Source organism: Diadema setosum, chromosome 3, assembly GCF_964275005.1.
Source record: "Diadema setosum chromosome 3, eeDiaSeto1, whole genome shotgun sequence".
NCBI lineage: Eukaryota > Metazoa > Echinodermata > Echinoidea > Diadematoida > Diadematidae > Diadema > Diadema setosum.
The window spans coordinates 26,974,028-26,979,836 of record NC_092687.1 but is presented as its reverse complement, the minus strand read 5'-3'; positions in this window follow the sequence as shown (position 1 = coordinate 26,979,836).

The following is a 5,809-nucleotide window of genomic DNA, read 5'->3' as shown; positions in this document are numbered from 1 at the left end:
AATCTATCTAAATATTGGAAAGAAAGCACAAACTCAGGAAAAGTGTGAACTGAGAAAAGAGGCTCTGAAGTACAGTGTCTATTCAAGCGCTTAATCTTTTCCAAACCGTGCTGGCTGTGCGATGAATGGGACAAAAAACAGGAAGTAAACCACCAGAGTAACAACAATGAAGGGATTATCAGATTAAACTGAAATTAAGCATGCCTCATTAACACATTTTGTTCATAATCAATCCTAACTTTCAAAGCAGTAGCACTATCTTTTCAAAAGTTATTAGAGTTGAAATTGAAGAGTGTGGACAAGGTTCTTCAGAAATGCAAAAAGGGATTCTAAAGACACACCTAATCACACTATTCTCCCAAAAATGTTCGAGATAAACTGCTAAAAAAACACACTTTCCTGCCCGTTTTATGATACCAAGTTTTAGCATAATGTAAAAGAAGACCCGCTCTTTCAGAAAATATGAAAAAGTCAAGTTCGGCAAGGTTGACTCATTTCACTTATTTTTAGTCCTCACGCAAAATCGGTGTGTGCGACTTTATGTTCGTTTTGAGGTGCACGGTCACAGTTAGTCTTAGGTTTGGGGAGTTTCCTATTGATTGCTTAATATGTCCATACAGTAAACTGGGAAATCGTCGAATGGGAATCATCAGTTCTCTTTTCCATCAAAGTGTGAATTTACTAGACTGTCACTATAAAAATCTCTCTTCTCTCTGTAGGCTTAGACAGGATTGACTTGCTCACAGGATTTCCATTCCCATTCACCACAAACTTTATTGATGTTCCCTCCTAGAACGTGACAATGACAGGAAAGAATGTTCACAAACTATATGTCTATTGGGAAATGACTCTCCGCCTGTAAACAACCATATGAAATCAGGGTAGGCAATAGTACTATTCAAGTAATTCTCTATACTCAGCACAAAATCTGGTATTTCGCTCTTTCAAAACATTTATTTTGTGTGCTGTGCACTTAAGTATGTGCTATGTAAAATATGTGCTATGTCTGTGCTATGATTCTGTGCATATATGTAATGGGCTATTTGTAAATACTGAACTTATAACTCATAATTTTTTGTGTTACTTTATATTGTCATGGATGGATGTTGTAAACACAAAAATGTATGATTTGAGTGAAAACGAAATAAATGCAATAAAAAAAAATGAAATGAAATGAAAAATACATGGATTGATAGAACTTAAATGGGCAGTTGAAAATCAGTTGAAAGTCATTCAATTCTTCAATTTAACAATAATGTCAACATTAGTTGTGTACTTTTTTGGGGCAGGGGTTATTCATATAACAATGTCGTCTGGGATGTATCTGCCATATTGTCATTTTCCCCATATCAAAAGCTGTGAATGACCATGGATTAAGATAAGGTTTTGATAAAATGCGTTCAAGAGATTATTCACAATTACACGAATGAGGCCAAATCAAAAAATATCAACAACAAAAAAAGTATATAAAGAAGCATTTTAAATCCCCTTTTTATTGCAAAACACACAAAAAAGTGGACCATCCATTAATATACATAATCTCGTTCTATAGCATCTTGGACGTAGAATGAGAGGGGACAGAGAGGCTCACTGAATGCATCCCGTGACGTGGTTTTTTATTCGGTTTTGTATCGTCTAGCCTCAATTGTGGGCACTGCCCCAACCGTTCTAGGATGGAAAGGAGAAGGCATCGGTCTGCCTTGCGATATCCAGGAAGATCCTTTTGCTCTTTTCTGGGTCAAGGAAACCATCTCAGGTAAGTTGGAGACCAAGGCTGAATTCACCAACGGGAACTTTGAAAGCAGGGAGGAACGCTTCGAACTGCACACCAACTTCAGCCTCGTCATTACCGACTTGGAGGTGGCAGATGAGGGTTTTTACCTTTGCCAGGTGGCGCTGAGCGAGTCTCAGATTTTGGAGAATTCTACTCTTATGACGGTTTACTGTGAGTACAGTTTTGTAATGAAGACAATACAACTCCTTTTATAGGGAGAAACCCAATGAGAAAATAAATCTGAACGAAGTTAAACAAACCAAACAAACAATTCTGTGGAAGTGCAAACAACAACGACAACAACAAATTAAAGAAGAAAATGCTTACTTTGTCAGTAAATCGTTTGACTATAAACAGTGGTTGTGAATTATGTCAAATGAAGGTTATGCCTATAACTGTAATGGTATATCCATTTGGTATCATTATAACTTTGCAAGTTCTATTTCAGGCTGTCCCCTTTTTCTTCAGAAAAAAAAAAGTGGACAATGGTTAGGTTCGAATTTGCTGTACAGAAGTTCTGTCTTAAATTTTATTGAAAAGTTCTGCGTCATTGTACAGAAATGTGGAAAAAAAATGAACACTACGGAAATGTCTACCGCCTACCTGAAATTCTAGTCTTTAGGTAACGGTATACCATCAAGGAGTCGTGTAATATATTTCCATTTATCTATATCGTTATTATCTATTAACTAATATGTCCATCTATCAATCTATCTACGTATACCTATTTTTCTAAGTATATATTTGTATGAGTGTATGTGTGTGTGTGTACGGGTGTAACTTAAATATGAGTGGGAGCAGTACGTCAGCAGCAAGGTTCGCAACGATTGCAAATATAAACGAGGTTGATTAGACCAGATATTATTCAATAACTCTATTCAAGTATTATTCATTACGTACCTCAAGCGAGCATCACACTTTTCTAAACAGCTAAGTATAGTTGACATGAAGGGTTTTGATGGGGTTGTTAAAATTATGAAAAACCAGGGGCCCGTTGCATAAAAGTTACAATTAAGGTAACTTTGCCATCCAATGGTAACTACCATGGCAACAATACTCATCAGCCAATCAAAATGAAGAATTCCATGGAAGTTACCATTGGATGGCAAAGTTAATTTAATTGTAACTTTTATGCAACAGGTCCCAGCACTCTGGTCTTTTCAGGGGCGGATCAAGAAATTCCGTAAAGGTGGGGGGGGAGCGCAAACAATATTTTTACTGCTACGGAGACGAACCCAACACGCTGCCTCGTCCGTTATGTACCCAATGTAGTGACACCGAATGAGAATAGCGCTGGCTCAATTGGTCAGCGAACAACACTTTAGGGCTCACACCCGTAAATACAATGGACCGTCCCAGACCCCTTCACAAATTCGTACCAAAGATACCAAAATAAATGAAGAAAAAATTAAATAAAAAATCAATGATGTAGTTTGGCAAAAAACTGAATAGCTGTAGATATTGAGTATGAATTCCTCTACAAATTGCATTTTGGTTGGAGGATGAAAGCTTTTCTGGTGGAATTTGAGGGGACTATATTTCATTGGGTACGTGTACGGAAAATGGGTGATATTTTGAGTGACAAGAACTCGTAGTCTGGCTTTGCGGACCCCTGGACAGAATTTGAACTGAATTATCCACCCTGAGAATTTGATGGATGAAAGGGTATATCTAACTTATCCAGGTTAGTGAAGCTGAAACACCTCATTTCTCCCAGCTATTTTACAGAATTTTTTGAAATTTGATTTTTAACACACATCCCTATGGGGAAATATTTATGGGTGTGAGCCCTTTAGACTATCATCCCCTGACCCAAAATGGCTGTCCGAATAGACGCACACTCTCAGTGTGCATGCGCATGAAGAGAGGCCAAAAGAGCCACGCGTCTTCTGGCCTCTTTCCTCCAATCACCGCAGCTCTCGGTCACGATGTTTGTGTATGATGCTTACACGCACACGCACACACACACACACACACACACACGTTTCTCAGTGGCAGCATTGTCTCACACCTTTATGGATATAGCACCGAGTCTGGCATCGCGCAATAGCATGCACAAACTTCGGTCGTTTGGGAGATTACGAAATAACGCACCGTTAGGGGTGACGATCGTCCGACTTTAATCGCTCTAAACTGTATCAGGCTGTGAAATTTATGAGTGTATGAGTGTCGTACTCGTTTCCTCTTATCACTGTTGGCTACTATTACAAATAATCGTAGATTGATTTTCACACCATTTCCTATCGTATTTTGTGAACGTTTTGTACAATTTTTCTTTTATGTAAAGATGACTGAGAAGTTTATGATATCACAAAACAATTAATATGGCGATTTCCATTTGCTGTTTCGCTGCCCTGCATTATGTCGGCTATGTTGGTTTTTAAAACCTAGAGTAATACAAGTTATCTCAATATCAATGAATACACCTTGGAATATTACAATTTCATACATGATTGTGCTAATGTTATTGTTGTAATAATTCCTTAGGTCCAACCGCAACTGAACGTAATAACAAAAAAAAAAATTATTGCGACCTAAACATTAGTTTAAGAAGTCTTAATTCAATCCAAAATTGTTATATCCTTTTCATTGTAGCGAAGGTATCAAGACATGTTATCGAGGAATGCGTCGACGAGAATCCGACACCTCAAGACATGTGCACATACCAAACTCCCTCCAAAACCCTTTCATTTAACCTTACGTGTGTCGTGAGTGGATTCAAGCCTAACATTTCGATGTTGTGGACTGGGGTGTCTGGAAAGACACTAAATTCTACTGTTTCGCAACAGAAAACACTTTCTGACGACACATACGAGAGGTTTGAGACAATCGATATTTCAGCCAAACAGACAGAGCAAACCTTTATGTGCATAGCTATCGGTGACCCGCTGAATGGAATGTCTACCATGGGAATTACTGTTCTACCTGTATCAGGTTGTATGAAATGTTGCTTTTTTATGTGTTTCAGACAAATATCAAAAAGAAGAACTAGTTTTAAGTACTTCTGAATAATATCTTAATACAATCAATAAGATGAAATTTAACATTAAATATTATCCGTTCTCACATTGCAATAAATTCAGCAAAGACAGAACAAAACAAAACATAAGAATGTGAACGCTTTTCCAGTTAAAGATTTCTGTCAAATCAATCCTAATCAAAGGTTATTCAATTCGCTTTCAAGCTGGTAGGTCAATACAAATGGAAACGCTAGGCATACGTGAACACATTCGTTTTTGTCTTTCAAGGCACAATTGTAAAAGTTTCAAAAATTGATATTTTGTAATCCATATGCAAAGACGCTTCAAAATAACAATAACACAAGACCACCCACTTCAACACAATGAGAGGCATCATACAATGTTGACAGAGTACCGAAGAAGTACTTCATAATACCCATGTTGAATGCATTGAAATTTCAGTATGGGAAGGGTAAATGAAATATCCATTTTTATCTATTTGAAATTTCAGAAAAAAGTGATGATTTGGGTCTCATTATTGGAATAACTTGTGGTCTACTTGTCGCTGTAATCATCCTGTTTTTCTTCGTTGGATTATTTCTGCAAAAATGTCATTCGGAATACCTACGAAAAGGTATGGCATAGTGATTTACTTGGTAATTAATATAGGCTTTCCCCGACAAATTTTGCACTTTTGTCAGTCTAATTTCTAATTGTTGCATTCAATAAATAGCAAAATTTAGCTTAGGTGACATGTTCGGTATTTCAGTTTAATGATCTCTTCAATCAAATTCATTTTGGACTGTTCATATGAGGCCAAGTAAAAAAAGAAAGTAGTTTCTCGTCCGGGTTTTTTGAGCAAGGCGATGAGGGAGGTCCTTACTATTTGATATCTTACTATTTTTTCGAGGATTGTCAAAATGAAAGTAATATGTGTTTCTCGTCCGGTAATTCTCAGAAAAGTAACGAGAGAGGGCTTTACTATTTTCTATATCCAATTTATGAAATGAAATATCACTCTGTTAAGTGGTAGCTGTGTTATGAGAGACCAGGTCCCAAGTGTAATACTTGCCTG